The sequence below is a fragment of the Pogona vitticeps genome, chromosome 9 (assembly GCF_051106095.1).
Source record: "Pogona vitticeps strain Pit_001003342236 chromosome 9, PviZW2.1, whole genome shotgun sequence".
In the NCBI taxonomy this organism is placed as follows: Eukaryota; Metazoa; Chordata; class Lepidosauria; order Squamata; family Agamidae; genus Pogona; species Pogona vitticeps.
The window spans coordinates 5156695-5173404 of record NC_135791.1 but is presented as its reverse complement, the minus strand read 5'-3'; the positions used below and the strand labels follow the sequence as shown (position 1 = coordinate 5173404).

Genomic DNA, 16710 nt, shown 5'->3' with positions numbered 1-16710 from the left:
TCCAAAGGAGTGATTAAGATGCAGCTAAGGATATTTCTTGCCAAATCTACCAGGAAACATTTCATTCACAAAAGCAAGAGAATTTACTGGTGGCCCAGGCAAATTTGTGTTGTTATTTTCTGTTCATCTTTTGGATACCGACAGCTCCCGCGCTGTGCTCCAGTGCCGTTCCCCTATCATGAAATTGCTCATCGCTCCCGTTTCTACATTCCTCCCCCTGCCAATATGGTTGGATCCCTGCCAAATGTCTTGTGTCAATCAATCACACAATGCTTTGCTGTTCTCCAGGATGATCCAAAACTTTTATGTACGGTCTGACTGGATGGAGACATGCAGTTCTGAAGGTGCTTCTTTCTTGTCGCGTTCCAACTTGTTTACTCTCGGTCCAAAATAATTGCTGAGATGGGGGTAAGGGAGAGATAAACACCAGTTTTCTGGCTCCTGCACCTCGGAGACAAAATTAAGGGTCTGATGGACCTAACTACATCCCCATCTCCCAAATCTTTCACAACACAGGAATAGGAAGGTGCTTTATGCTGAGTAAAAACTAGAGATGGGCATGAACCGGTTCGTCCCAGCTTGTCCAGGTTCGTAAAGGTGGCATCTCAGGTGCTGCTGCTCCCCTCCCCTGCCTCTTTTGGCTCAATCAGCCACTCACGTGCTAGCTTCCAGACCCCCTTCAGCAGATCTCCCAGTACCGGCAACAGCTCAGGCTTCTCTGCCCCGCCCTCTTGGCTGATCTCCCAATCAGACAAAGGGGCGGAGCTGAGAAGTCTGTGCTCTTGCTTGTGACTGGGAGATTAGTTGAAGAGGTGGGAAAAATGAGCGAGATAAACCTGGTGAGTGGCTGATCGGCTGAAGAGGTAGGGGAGGGGAACAGCAGTACCTGAGATATCACCTTTACGAACTTGGACAAACTGGGACGAGCCAGTTTGTGCCCATCTCCAGTAAAAACCTTTGGTCCCTCTATCACTCTATTGCCAACTTTTACAGCTGACATTATGGGCAAGTGATGGTAATTTCCCAGGGCTTCAGGCAGAATTGTTCCCTTGGCTCCACCACAAAATGTTGGGATTCACCTGGGGATGTTTGCATCCTCTACTCGCAAGTTGCATCCCCTCCAGAATTGGGCAGACTTGATGCCTCCCCCATCTCAGAGATCTGGAGCAGTGTATGTGTCTTTGTGCATTCACACGTGTGCACACGAGGCTGAGTGCCCATTGGGCACCATTTTTCCAGCTGTGAAGGTTGCCACTTCAAATGAATCAATTTTTTTTCCCTTGTCAGCTTTCTTGACTGTCCAGCTTTGACAGTCGTACATGGTGATCGGAAATACATGAACATGAAAAATCTTGTCTTAGTTCCTCCAGTGACACACATCTTTGCACTTGATGATCCTTTCCAGTTCCTTCATTGCTGCCCTTCCCAGTCTTAGTCTTCTTCCAATTTCTTGGCTACGATCTCCGTTTGGTTTAATGATCGAAGCAAGATATAAAAACTCATGACTTTTCTGAAGCAGACGAACATGGCTAAATGTATATCACTTGGTTTTTTTCAGTTTTCGGTTGGCAAACGCCCATATACTTCCGAATGTATTGTGAATCCTTAAAGAGTATGAGTCTGATTGTCCCTTTTCTTTTTTAAAAAGAAAAAGAAAGGGGGGAAAAAAGAGATTCTTAAAGGATTTACATTCTTTGCCCACTGATATTTCTTAGGTATGTACATTGTGATTCATGACAACAAATGTAGTGTAGGTTTTAGCTGCAGGAGCAAAGAAAACATTGGCTGCTGGTTGCTTTCTGTTCCTCACCCCCTGCCAAAAAAAAAAATTAAGCCTGCAGATGCAGGAAGGAAGCTGAGGTTTGGTGCACCGTGTAGAGAGGAAGCCATCCTTTCGCATAGGATGAGATGGAGGAAGCATCCACCAGAGACGAGGCAGTGAGAACGGCTGACTTCAGGGCGCCAGCTGCTAGAGATTCGGGTGGGCTCACGATGGGCTGGAAGTTGACCTTTGGGCAGGTGCATTCCCAAGAGAGCTTCATCTTCCTGTGCTCTGCTCCAAATAGCCTTCACCGTGGAGTTAATGATGACAAATGGCTGGAGGCGACAGGAGCATCCCTTCGGTGGCTGCCTGCAGACCAGAACTGAGAGATGAAAAAGAGCTGGGAAAGGCAGAAAATGCCCCCAGGGCTGTTACCCTTAAAATCTCCTCAACACAGGAAGACCGGGATAGTGGGAGGGGGGGTGAAGGTTTCCGGTACCCCAAAGTTTTTTGTTTCTTGCTTTTGTGCTGTAACTTCAAGAGTGCACTACAGAAAGAAAAGCATGTCTGGAACTGTAGCTCCAAAAGTAACCCTCTAAATCTATTTAGCCAATATCTCTATGGTTTAAGCACTTCGGGAGTTTGATTCCCCGCTGGGCCTCCTGGACTCGATGATCCATAAGGGTCCCTTCCAGCTCTGCAGTTCAAAGATGATTATGATGATTGGAAGATTCACGTGTTGTCTCCTTTACTGTAAACAAGTAGTGCTTTAAAAACATACCTTTTGAGAGGTTTTTTTTTGTCTTCCAGTTTGCACTTTGGTTTTAAATATGTCCAACAATCTGCTTAGTACCCTGATATAAACATGGATTCTGTTTTCCCTACAACTGTGTGCTGTTGCTTTTTCTGAAAACAGCCAATCCACCAGTCTCTAGAGTGGCTTCATTAGGTGGGGAAAGTGTGGCCTTTGTACACTTCAAGCTTGATTGGATCCACTAGATATATCTCCTGGGAATGTCTCGTTGTCTAAAAGGAAGCCATTTTCCCAACCTCTGATTTAGACTGTCTCCATTTTTCCCAGAAAAAGGAAAGAGGTGGTATCCTGTGAATCTCTTGCTGGGGAGTGCGAGACAGAGAGCGGGCTTTCCGTCACATCCTGCATGTGAGTTTCCCTGGGGGCACTTGCGTTGCGACTCTTCCAGCTCCAGCTGGCTGTTACCTCAAAAGGTTTACTTCTTGTGACCCTTAAAAGACCTTAACATTAACTTCAGGGAGACAGGACTGTGCAGAGGAGCTAGCACCGCCGTGGGGCGTCGCCAGCTATTAAGAACAAATGCCTGAGATGTCCCATTGCTTTGGCGTCTTCCTGGTTACTTGTGGCCTCTTGGCTCAAACAGGCTCAGCCGGCAAATAAAGTAGCACGAAAGGCTTTATAAATAACACATGGCGGCAGAAAATAAGTTTACTAATACAAGGTGGGAAGGAGGGCTGCCGGCTGAATTATTCAAGTCTATGGGCCTCAAACAGAGAAACCAATGTGAGTAGGAGGCTTATGTAGTTTTCCAGACTTGGGAGTGCCTGGGAGGTGGGTTTGTACAGGAAACCGCAGTGTGATGTCCCAGAAAAGGGTAATCGAGGGCAGAGTTCAGGAAAACAGTACAAGGTCAAGTCGTACCAGGCAGACTCCGTTCCAGCAAGAAATTTTTTTCCAAAGCCCCTGACTGGACACTTAAGAGTGAGCAGGTACAAATCAGACAAGACAAGACACAAAAAGGGCTAGTGTAGAGTGAAGAAAAATCCAACAGGCAGGATTGGGCTGCCCCAAGACTTAAGCAGGCGAAGATGGGTTGCCCTCATCGCTGAACATCAGTCAAACACAAGCTCTTCTCGTATACCTGCCTCTTCTGGAGCTCCCATCTCAGGTTCATGTATAGGCTGTTCTGCTTAAAGTTTTTCATGTCACCTGAGGCCTAATCTCGATGAGACCTTTTGCTTTTCCAAGGAAGACAGTAGTCACGACGAGACATTCCTTGTACCCAAGCCCTCCTGGTGGCATTCATGTTGAGGCTTATCCTTTATATCCCCTAGCTCTGGTGGACAGGGAGGAGGTCCAGCCTCTTCATCGAAAGGAGACACCGGACGTTCTGTCTCGGAAGGTGCAGCTTCCTTCCCCATAGAGGGTTGAGGGTCCATGAGGGTTATGGAGTCTTTGTCAGTCAAGACTTTGAATTTGTGTGTTGCAATTCCCATAACTCTGCTTGGGGACGTTATTCTTCATAGAAGGTAGAAGGGGCAGAGCAGGGCAGCTCCTTGAAACTACAAAGGTGGGTAGCATCAGGAATGATGCTGAGACCATGATCACTGGGTCAGAAGACCATGGAGATGTTCGAAGGGGTCAGTTCACCATCTCAGAAGGGTCGTCCACCTCTTGGATGATATTGGGAGAACAGTGCGATTGCATCTATCAGCCAGTAAAGGAGAGGATGCAAGGAGCAGAGAGTTGAAAGACCAGACATGGTCTTTCAGAGATTAGGACGTGGGATTATTTTGGCCTGTGGAACTGTATAGAAGAAAAAGAGTTATGGGTGGGGTTTGCTTCTGGGTGCGTTGTTCTAATTTGTTCATTTGTAGGGCCATGCTCTTTTCTGGTTTTGGACTGCAATTCCCCAAGAATTCCCCAATCAAAGTTTTTAGAATCGCAGCACATAAGTACCAATCTGCAGATGTCTAGATTTCACCTTCTCAGATACAGGTTTTCAGGTTGTTTGACACCCCCATTACTAGCTGCTTTCTCCAGCCTTTGTCTTCTGTTTTAATCTTTAAAAAAGAGAAAGCTGATCCAGTGCTTTCTGGGAGTCCTCGTTCTTCAGGAGGTGCCCCTTATGGAACCTCATAGGCAGTGAAACTACAACTCCCAGCATCTTCTGTGCCCAGGAGGGCCAGGCCCTGCTGGTTGGCCATGTGACGGTGGGAGTGGTTGACCAATGGGAGCTGGGCCCTCCTGTGCATGGAGGATATTGGAAGTCATAGTTTTGCAGCACATTATGCTCTATAAGAGGGCACCTCCTAAAGAATTAGGACTCCCAGGAACCACTATATCACCTTTCCTTTGGTGTTCCAATTTTTATGCTAGCTTTGAAAACTAACTTCATTATCTTCTGTTTCCAAGTAAAGTAACTTGTTATTGGTAACTTGATCACTTATAACTCCTCCCAAACTCTGAAAATGATAGCTAATAAACCTATTGAACATATCAGTTGGCCTGAGACCAAGCTGAAGGTTTCACAAAATGTTTAGATGGCTTCAGATTCAGCCCATATTTGCTTTTTGCTTTCTTAAAAACAGACCCATTAGTGTTCTTGCCTTGTTGCAGATATTCCCAGCCTCAAATGTCTAAATACATTAATTCTGTGGATTTCCTTTCCTGCCTCCAGAACATACGCTATTGTTCCGACGGTGCGCCTAAAATCTCTTTGCCAAATGTTCTAGCACTGCATCAATGAGGCAGCTGTCTCTCCATGGATTGGATCCTATTAGCAGCGCAGTTCCAAGGGCACTGTCATCTTGTGGTTCCAAAATTGCCAGTGATGAGTTGATCGGCAGTTGGGGCTTTGGAAGTGAATTCGAGCTATACTGAGAATAAACAAGCAGCTACTGAGATGAGAAACGGGAGAAAAGAAAATGGGAGAAGAGGAGATAGGCTTTGGTTTTACTTGGTGAGTAACTACTATTGCAAGTGAGAGAAGGAGGAGGGAGAGGGTTAAGAATCCTTGCCCTCATTGGTTTAGGTCAATGGGTGGTCAAGGTCAGCCTGTGGATTACACTTTAGCCCCCCCGACCTTTTTGCAACCCCCAGGGCCACTCTGGAGTTGCAGTTAAAACAATACTGCCCAACTAAATAGCTCAATTTAAAAGGCCTGGTTTGCACCCAAAGACCTCCAGGAGTAGCAGTTTTCACCTTAGGGGCTGTCAGGGGGTCTTGTGTCAACCCTCTCCAAGTTACACACAAGGTGGAATTTTTAGCAGTGAATTCACGTAAGTTAAGGAATCTCTGTAGGGAAACAGTGGCCAAAATCCTGTTGTGCAGTTATACAAAAGGTGGAATTTTTAACAGTAAATTGAGGTAAGTTAAGAATTTTCCATAGGCATCATCTGTTGCATACTGAGTTCTGCAACTCAGTGTGTAGTGGATACTGCCTACAGAGTTCTAACTTTTGGCCTTTCAAAGGTGAACGTTACGCCCTTTGCCTAACCATACAACAGGATTTTAGCCTATACCTTTTGTCCAATCATCTTCAGCTTTCTGAAAATATGTTGCCCATCTCTCTCCGCTGATACTGTGCAGATATCGTTCTCGTAGTTTGGACCTTCATTCTTGCAATTGTAAACACAAGGCGCATCTGAGACTTTATCCGAGAATTTATGGCATAAGCAAATAAAAAGCTGTCATTTTTCGTGGGGGGGAGGGAATTAAGAAGGACGAAAAGCAACCTGTCGTCTTCCCCCTCCCCACTGGGGGCCATTCCATCAGTGTGTGACTGCTGAAGATTCTCTGGCAGCTGTGGATGATGATTCCCCAGTGATTCTAGCATGGACGTTTCTCTTACATCAGCAATTTCTCACTGTCATTTGCGCCTAAGTAAATCTTTATGTGGAATATACCAAAGGGTACCATTAACATACGAGAAGATTCATTAATTCTCCGGTTGTCTCACCGAAGACCCCCTCCTTTCGTACAGCCTGGGACAGACCCCATTAAATTAATGAACAGCGGAGAACTGTTTGCATTGTTTTGGGGTGTGTTTTATCTGAAAATATTTCTGAGCTTTTTAAAGGGAATGGTCTCCTGTCACCCAGTGCCTACCCAAAACTGCACAAATTGTTGCGTGCCTGCGATGTTGGTGCACTGCAGGCAAATGATTTCACGGTCTAGGAGCCGTTAGGTTTGCCATGTCAACCCAGTCAGCGCCCAGCAGGATCAATTAATTTCCAAATTCTTCATTGTGTAGCAAAGAAAGGCAGCAGATGGAGCAGTGAAATGCTGCCCTGAAATTGCGTACGGAGCTTAAGAAACTAGGGAAATAATTGCACAAATGGAAGAGAGTGGCCATGGTGGTTCTCCTTCCCCTCCCTCCTAGCAGACTTTGGAACAATAGAGCGCGGTCCCTCTTGAGCCCTGCAGGGCAGCTTCTGCTCTTCTTTCAGGGCTGCGACCCTGGCGCTTGAGGTGGGAGCCGAGTTCTTGTAAGCTCTTCATAGGGTCATTGAATAATGGAGCTGGAAAGGGGCCTCTTAAGGTCATCAAATCCAACCCCCTGCTCAAAGCAGGAATACAAATCAAATAATATCCGCCAGGCGGTTGTCTAAAATTCTCTTGCATGCCTCTAGTGTTGGAGGGGTTAACACCTCCCGAGGTCATGGGTTCCCTTGTCGTACTGCTCTAACAGTTAATAGTTTTTTTCTGATAGTCAACTGAAATCTGGCTTCCTGCCAGCTTGAAACCATTATTGTGTGTCCCATTATTACTTAGTGTTAATAAGCTGTTCATGATATTGACCAATCTGGATTTCTGATACATGTTCCTTGTTCCTTCCCTCCCTCCCTCTCTCTCTCTCTCTCTCTGTCTGTCTCTCTCTCTCACACACACGGTCAGCTATGTTAACTGCTGTTATTATGTGCCATCATGTCACTTCTCCCCCATGAAGTAATCACCCCCAGAAGCCCCCATCATTAGCTGTGCTGCTGAGGTCTTGCCAAACCCAAGGCTGTGCCTCCCTTTATTGAGTCAGCGCATTTCATATTAGATCTTCCTCTTTTCCTACGGCTTTCAACTTTTCCTAGTGTTCCTCGTTTTCAATTCAGTCTTGTCTTCTCATTGGATTTCCAGACCCTGAAATGTCCTGAGTTGCCAACAGTTTGCCAGCATTGTATAGGGTTTATAGCATACCTTGTAGCCTGTAACATGACCCCAGCTATATAACGGACAGAGCAAATCAAGGTTTCTAGCTAACACCCCCCAAATCTGGCATTGTCCTTATTGCACACAGCCTACTATGCCAACCTTTTTGGTAGCTGGGCAAGGTCTGGGAATACAGACTCTTTGGTGTTGCAGCAGCGTCCTCAAGGCCATAACTCAAGTCCAGAACTGAACCCCAGTGAGAGGTTCTACATGGGGACCTCAAACCAACATTCTTTTTCTTGACGAAAGCCTCTATTGAAATTATAGTAGTTTATGTTGGATAAGTCAGGGTCCCTTACAGCTCTGTAGTTCTAAAATTATTACAGTGGTGCCTTGCAAGACGACTGCTTCGCATAACGACAAATTCGCTTTATGATGAGGTTTTTGGAACGATCTTGCGTGTCGTTTAACGATGTTTCCTATGGGTGATTTTCACTTTACGATGTTAGGGACCTTGCCTCGCAAAACGGCTAAATTTTAGGTCCCTGTTTTTCGCTTTACGATGTTTTTGACAGCTTGGTCTTGCTTCGCTATACGAGTCTTTTAATGGTCTCCATTTCATTAGATGGCTGTCTTTGCTTGGGAACCGTGTTTCGCTTAACGATGTTTCCTCTGGCAATTTTTGCTTTACGATGACAATCCGTTCCCATTGGAACAGATTATCAGGTTTTCAATGCATTTCAATGGGAAAACGTCTTTCGCAAGATGTTTTCGCTTAACAGCGATTTTCGTAGAACGAATTAACATCATCTTGCGAGGCACCACTGTATATGGTTTAGGAGCACAGACCCAGACGTGTGTAGCAAGATCCATAACGCTGTAGCTGTGCGGGGCTTACTGAGCACCTACTGAACAGGTTTCATGTGGAATCCTGCAGTAAGTTATCTTGGTGTATACAGTGGTGCCCCGCATAGCGATGTTAATCTGTTCCAGGATTAACGTCGCTATCCGGATTCATCGCTATGCGGGGGGAAAACCCCATAGGAATGCATTAAACTCTATTTAATGCGTTCCTATGGGGGAAAAACTCACTGGTAAGCAAAGATTCCCCCACCCGGCTGCTATTTTCACTGCCCGGTAAGCGAGGGCAGGGCGTGAAAATGCTGCGGGCGGCCATTTTGCTGATCCGGCGGCCATTTTGGAACCACCGCTCAGCTGTTTTCTAAACATCTCAATGCGGAGATTGGTAAGCGAAATGCTTACCGATCATCGCAATGGGATGTATAGCCCATCTAAACATCACAATGTGATCGCATTAATGATCGCAAAAAACGCGTCGCTATGCGGATTCGTCGTTAAACAGTGTGCTCGTTATGCGAGGCACCACTGTACATGGCTGTTTCCTACTAGCCTTCTTGCATGGTCTTGCAGTTTGATAAATCACAACTATTCCAAGTTTTTACATAGGTTGAAGCCCCTATAGAAGCCCTTATAGATGGGTTAAGCCCCTTCTAGCTTAGGGGCAATTTGTACTGCAGTGATACAGGAACTTTGTGGTGCAGTGGTTAAACTGCAGTACTGCAGTGAAGACTGCTCACCACCTGAGTTCGATCCCAGGGTCAAGTCGCTGGCTCAAGGTTGACTCAGTCTTCTATCTTTCCAAGGTCGGTAAATTGAGCACCTGGTCCGCTGGGGGTGGGGGGAAGACAATGTTTAGGCTTTCTAATTAAATTCTGAACAGCCCAGAGAAAGCTTTAAATACCGTGAGGTGGTATGTATAAGCAGCACGCTTTTGTTCCTATTACTATAGTCAAATCCCTCCGTTTTCAATAAAGTGTTATTTTAACACCAATTTTGAGGAGTTGTGCTTAAAGCAGAACATAAAGCAAGACTATCAAAGACCTGTGTTTGTGGGAGGGGGGACTGGCCGTTCCCTTCTCAGCGAGCTCAGTGTGTGGCGTGATCACAAGCTTGTGTTTTGTTTCAAGCATGGGTTGAACAGCCCTCCGCGTCGCCACGGTGGTGAATGGCATCGGCAGCATCTGTGTCCTCCCGACACCTCTTCTCCTGGCTGGCTTCTGCCTCATTAAATTCAGCAGACTTTCCCCTCAACTTCTGTGTGCGCTTTTAAAAATTTTTCCCAGTGTATTTTTAGGGCCGTGTGCGTTTGCGCGTGCTCCGTTTCATCTCCTGCTCCCTCCATCGCCGCCCCCCTCCTTTCCCAAAGCTGCTGAAGCTTATCAAGAGATGAAAGATTTGAAGGACATGCATAATTAATAGCCCGGCGTCCTTTGAATAATTTAATTTTGCCGTGGCAGCCGCATTCTCCAGGTACGGCCTTAATTTTGCAATTAGGAGATACAAGCAGGAGCTGTCGCCTCTCGCATGATTAAGGCGGAAGCAAGCGGAGGGGAAAGGGGAGCAGGGTGGCGGTGGGCCTCGGGGAAGCGCTGGAGCAGAATGAGAAGCAGGACCAGTGGTCGGAGGTGGCGGGCGTCAAAACGTGGGGAGAGCTTTGGAGAAAAAGGACGGCTGACCTACGGCCACACCGCTTAGGCCGTTTGTTGGTCACGTGCGGAAGAGTGTCGCGATTTCACTGGACTTTGCACCAAAATGCATTCTTTAAGATTGCCACCTAGAGATCGCCTTTTGAATCATTCCCTGTAAGAGAGGTTGGGTCATCTTTATTGAGCCTGTCCATAAGAGCCTCGTGGCGCAGTGGTTAAAACGCTTTACTGCAGCTAAAACTGTGCTCACGACCTGGGGTTCAAATCCCAGGTAGCCGGCTCAAGGTTGACTCAGCCTTCCATCCTTCCGAGGTCGGTAAAATGAGTACCCAGCTTGCTGGGGGGGCAATGTGTAGCCTGTATAATTAAATTGTAAACCGCCCGGAGAGTGCTTGTAGCGCTATGGGGCGGTATATAAGTCCAATAAATAAATAAAATAAATAAATTATGACTAGGTCCAAGTGATCAAACTATTGATTACAGTTGTGGGTTTTGTTTTTTGACGTGCTCTCCTCCCCTCCCCCCCCCAATGGAGAAGGGCATGTGAAGAGATTGGCATGAGATCTTTACAGGGCAATCGTCATAGCATGTGGTTTTCCTCACCTCCGTATCTTCCATTTTGCATGCTTTGTGTTCTGATTGGTCCTTGGAAGGTACAGAAGGGTTGAATTTGCAAGTCTGATTATTCAGGCAGAGCTCTTTCAAGCAATTCTGCTGTAATAGGGAAATCAGATTGATCATTGGAAACGTAGTTGTTGTTGTTACGTGCTGTCCAGTCATCTCTAACTTATGGTGACCCTATGAATAAGTGGACTCCATAATGTCCTCTCCTCTCCTCCGCATTTGCAAACTCAATCCTGTGGCTTCCTTGAGGGAGTGAATCCCTCTCGTATTTGGGTCCTCCTCTTCTCCTGCTGCCTTCCACCTTCCCCGGCATTCTCATCCAACCCAGAGAATCCTGTCTTCTTGTGATGTGCCTGAAGTAGGCCATTCTTCAGTTTGGATCAGAGGCTGCCCGGCGTGGCTTTGATCAGGCCCTGGTTCTCCTTTGGGGCATGTTCGCCTCCTTTCCGGCTCTTCTGCAGCAGCTGCACGTTGACGCTTGAACACTAATTTCCGGTGGCCCTTCTGTCCCGTCGTGAGTTCGCAAGCGTCAGCCTGTGTTAGCACCAGGAAATGGTTGTGAGGAAGCAACACCTGACATGCCGGTCCCAATTACGGTTTCTTTCCTCTGTACTGGGAGAGCTAACAGGGCACTAGCAGCGCAGGCCGTCAGCTGCGATTTTGCTCCTGAAGCCTTGTTGTGTCCTCTTGCGCACGGAGTGCTCGTAAGCAGGCAACTCCTATGCGTCGGCGTCGCGTGGTTCTTTCCGCCGCGGCTGCTGGCAGCTCCTTTGGAGAAGCACGCAGACAGCCTGGCAAGCAGGAACTATGGCAGAGTTTAGAGAATTACTTTAAAGAAATAAATTAATTACAGATGCAGATCTAGGGCCCCATTCCCCCCTTTTTTGGGAGGGGGGTCTGGGGCAGATGGTTTCCCTGCTTGCTTTTTCCTGCTGTTCCTGAGCTTGATGGGGTGGCTACTGAAGAGGGAGGAAGGATAGGGAGAAGAGATGGTTGGAGGATGTTTCTTCTCCATTTGGGTTGGGTGAAGAGTGTATGTCAAGATGCTTGCTTTTTATTGGAAGCGAGTTTTATAAGTCTGAAGGGAAGTCTCACAGCTGTCACTATTTAATCAAGACTTGCCTTGTCAACATGGCGGAACAGCTCCTGGGGGTTCTTCCAGTCCCCTCAAAAGATCTAGACTCTTGTTGGAGACCCAAATCACTAAATGGCTTTTCCCCGCTTCTGCTTTTTTTGCGCAAGATACACTTTGCTTAAAACTCCAGTCGTGAGTGCAAAACGAAGGGTATTTGTGATCCTAAGCATGTAGATGTGAATCTCTGCACCCAAATATAGATGGACGCACTGAACACACAGCAGGATGAGCGGATGGATGGATCACACAGACATGAATAACTCATCTACATGGTACAATATGATCTGTACTGCCAGATAACAGTTGTAGGTTTGGTGTTTTTTTTTGGAGGGGGGGTATTTTTGGTAATGTACATTTAACATGCTTGTTAAAATGTGCATATTCTCTCCAAGATCAACTGTCTCTGAAGAACACCACCATCTTTGCCTCCGTTTACATCAAGGAGATGTCTTTAAAAAGTTCTCTTGCTGACCGTGTGAGGATAAATAAAGTGAGGATTAACCTCTGTCTCAGCCATCAGAGTTGTTATCCCAAGCGAAGGATTTAGCAAGCATGATGATACCTGCTTTTCTCTGGGTTATCAGACTGGTTTTGGAACTGGGGCTAATTTAGGAGAAACAGAAGCGTAATACGTTGTTTAGAGAAGGGCACAAATTGCTGCTCGTGCTGGTTTGGATGACAGCCGAATCAGTGTCACACAGTTCGGCGCCCACCCCTTTGGTGGGCACCCGCTCGGCAGCAGTGCCATGGCTTCCTCGTCCCGCCTCCTCGGAGGGCTGCCTCTGAGTGGGTGCCCACTGGAGGGAGGTGGGCACCAAACCAAGGAACACACCTTTTCGGCTGTCATCTGACTTGGCACGAACCTGCGATCTGGCCGTTCATGCCCATCTCTAAGTCATTCTTCTAGCCACTACGGTTGCGTCCAACTCCGTGAAAAATATTCGGGGGATCAGACAGAATAATCCAAAGCCTTAACTGAGAGCTCCCTTTGCTGCCTTGTCACCTTCAGAGCCTTTATAATCAGAATGATGAAAGAAATCTCTCATAATTGTTCCAGTCCTGAAATGTAGAAGTCATTCTTACCTGAGCAGACACCCTCTTGTTGTGACAGAATTTGTCGGTCCAGCAGGAAGAAATCTCTGGAAGAGGGGCGCACCTCAGCTAGCCTTCCCTTGTACAGGTTTTTCTAACGGGAGTCATTGATGCCAAGTGCAGGCGGTTGCGTATTTGTCTTTGGGTTAACAGACAGTGCACATAATCGCAGAGACAACACAGACAATTAAGCCCTTCAGAAAACCAGCAGACAGGCGTGCTGAATTATTTGGATGATAACGTTCAATATGCTATTAAATGACTCGTTTTAAATCTTATTAGCAGCCAATGTTTTTCTGCCCCGACGCTGGAAAATATACATATAACCTAGTAGCAGTTTATTGAAATGTTAAGAGGTTGCTGGAATGGATAGGCTTATACAGTAGATAAATAAAGTGGGCATGCCCTGGATTCAGCTAGGAGGAAAATAGATTGCATTTATTGCATCTTGGAATGGCTTTTCCATCTCATCCGCTGTTTCATGTCACAGTTTGGAAACTTACCTGCAACTCCCTGAATGGCGATGGTTGCTTTGGGATAATGGGAAACATAATGGGAAAAGGAGGGTTTTTTTTTCTTCAACAAGGTCTGGGTTACGAGACATACATGTTCACCTTCAGGGTTAGAACGAATTCATAAAATCCTACTGAGCTGGATTTAGAGATGAACACCAGCCTCCACTTGGTGGTTTGTAATGCAGTGGTTCCCAACCTTGGGCCCCCACATGTTTGTGGACTAAAACTCCCAGATCCTTTACCACTAATTGTGCCGGCTAGGATTTTTGGATGTTGCAGTCCGAGAAGATATGGGAACCCAAGACTCGGAACCGTTGCTGTAATCTAAGTCCAGGTCTTAGATTCTGGCCCTGAAATCTCAGATCATGAAATGATCTGATTCTGGAGAACCTAGTCACATTCACCATTTGCAGTCCTTGGTCCTCTGCTAAAACTTCGATGCTACAATCTCATGGTCCCTGGGATGGTCGCCTCTTGGACCTCTTCCGAGCTAGAGGTCTGTCCGCTCAAGGTGAGCTAATCTTTGATCACTTTTTCCCTGCCTGCCCACAAAGACCTAAAGCTTTGATATTGTGAGAGGCCAAAAGCTGGTGGATTGATCGTGGTGGAGTAGCTCCATCAAGGGAGTCATTGATCGTTGAGTCTAACAACCCCTGTCAAACAGGCCCAGTGGGGGATCGAACTCCCAACCTCTGGTTCTGCCCACAGCCAAAGACCTAAACCATTGAATACTCTTGTGTTTACCCTGGTGACCCCCACCTTCCTATTATACAAGCTGGAGAATGCCTTCTTCGATATTGTGGGCTTTCTGCTTGTGCAAGGGATTCGTTAATTTGCCCTTGCAGAGAAATGATGGAAGGGGAACTATGGTTAGGACCCAAGAGGTTACTGAGAAGTTAATTGCTAATTTATCAAGAACAGTTATACAAATTGCTGCTAATTAGCTCAATAACTCCTTACTAAATTGGAACCTGTTCAAAGATAGGAAAGAGCCTGTGTCCCTCCCCAGCTCGTGTGCATTTTAGGATAGGCACAGATGAAATTTAGACGGGTATACTTTGCATGTGATGCAGGAATTATATGCATTTGATATTTAGTCTGAATTCATAGCCACATGCAAACTTACAGTTCTGATTTGGTTTCTGGGTATCAGGCAGGGGAGGGTGATTTATGAGAAAAAACGGATATAGCCCCCTCTCTAACTCAGTCTACCCTGGCAGGCTCACTCCCCAGGCAAAGAAACTACAGTATCTGGTGATTCACTTATCCACGGTCTGAAAATGTTAAAAATATTTTTTTAAAAAAATCCCAGAAATATATATTTTTATGACAAAGTTGCCAGAACTGGCCACTAGAGGAAGCAAAATACCATGCTGTGTATGGAGTTCACTAGAGAAATACAGTATACTTCCATGATGCCATTACCAGAACTAGCCATGAGAGGGCATCAGAGATTATGCTATGTACTGTATAGCATAATCTGCATTTTCAGCATCTGCGGAGGTGGGTGGGTGGGTTTTGGAACCGATCTCCCACGGTTATGGTGGTCCTACTGTATTCTGGAGCCAACTTAAAAGCAAAATAGCATTAAAAAGGAAATGGCTCTTTTATGCCAGCAGATGGTAACCAGCTGCTAAAGTTTCAGACCCTTTAATATGCCCTTGACCCAGCACCTTGATGTGTGTGGGAGAAAAAAAACCCCAGAACTGTGCATTCCCCAGTGTTGATAGTGATGACCACCATTTTGCCCGCTGATCAGTAATAATGAAAGCAAGGGGTCGGAACATTATTCTGCATGGGACATGGACACAGACATGAACTGGCTGTTTCCTATATGCATGCTTCTGAGCATGGGTAAGGGAGGCCAGAAGGATGATCAGTTGCTGGAAGAGGTGGTGGTTTCTTAGTTTGTTTTCCATTGGGCTTATTTTAAGACGGCTGCTCATATATGTGCATGGCGGGACTCAAGATTGGAAGACCATGCCTTCTTGTTGGACAATCTCTTCCCTTCCATACCTTTGTGCCTAGAGTCTGTTTCTGGGGAGAAAGAGCTAGCTAGCTAGTAGAGATCGTGTAGTCTTTGCCAGGAGGGTGAGTGGCAGGAACAGAGGAAATAAAGCCTTGTTTAAATAAAAAGAGTGGAACTGATGCTGGTGCCTTCTCGTTTCTGACATCTCTTACATGAGTGGTGCTGATTGACGTTTACTCCTGTGAAATACATATGTATATTTTACGGGATAAAGAAACCTTTTCTGTTCTCTTTTCTGTCTTCCTACATCTTCTCCCGCTTTGGCTAAAAAGCTTTTGTTCGTCTGTTTCTTTGTAAGGAAGAGTGAAAGTGAATTTCGGTGGATTTGATTTAAATCAAATTAATTTAAATCACGATTTAAATTTTAAAAATTGGATTTTTTTTGATAATTTAAATAAAAGAAATCAATTTTTAAAATTTACTGTAAGTTGTGATTTAAATCAATATTTTTTAAAAAACAATTGATATTTATCCACCCTATAACACAGACATTTACATGCTGATCTCTATAGTGTGTTTGCATTTTTTCCTCCTTAACTGATCTTTGCAACTAATACTGGGTATCAGTGGGAGAGGGCTTTACGGACTAATGCCATTGTTCTTTGCCAATAACTTGATTGGTAAATTCTTTTTTGCCCCTGCCTCTGGTATTTGAGGCAGTCTTTTGCTCCTTTCTTTGTTTATTTCTGCTTCCATTGTTTTTTTAATAACAGACTCTGCTAGCCTCCAAGCAGAGAGCATTCAGGTGCTCCTGCATGCTGGAGACTCCCCTTTCTTTCCACTGACTGCAACTACTGATAATTACTGCAAGTAAAGATACCCGTTTGTCTACTTTAAATGCTTCTAGAATGATTTGAACCATTTAAAGAGTGCTAGTTTTGTGTGCCAATCTCTCCTAATTTTTGCTAACTAAATGAATAGCCAGATTCTTAGACCCTCCTTTTAAACCAAAATCCACAACATAGTGCACTAACCATAGAATGTAAACAAAGGAAAGGAGGAAGGACACATAAAGCCTAGGAAAGCTTTTTGCAAGGAACGAAACCTTGGTTTGCACCCCTGGAAATGTTCACATGGAACAAGAGGTTTTAATTTGCAGAACTAGCAAGGTTTTGCAGGGCCCGGGAACTCAGGTTTGCAGATGGCA

At 45.6% G+C, this 16710-nt stretch overlaps 1 long non-coding RNA gene across 1 annotated transcript in view; it reads left to right on the top strand.

The window, feature by feature from the left end:
* The window catches only part of LOC144584237 (uncharacterized), a 28329-nt gene that overhangs the window by 3359 nt on the left and 8260 nt on the right, over positions 1–16710 (top strand). The window lies entirely within an intron of this gene.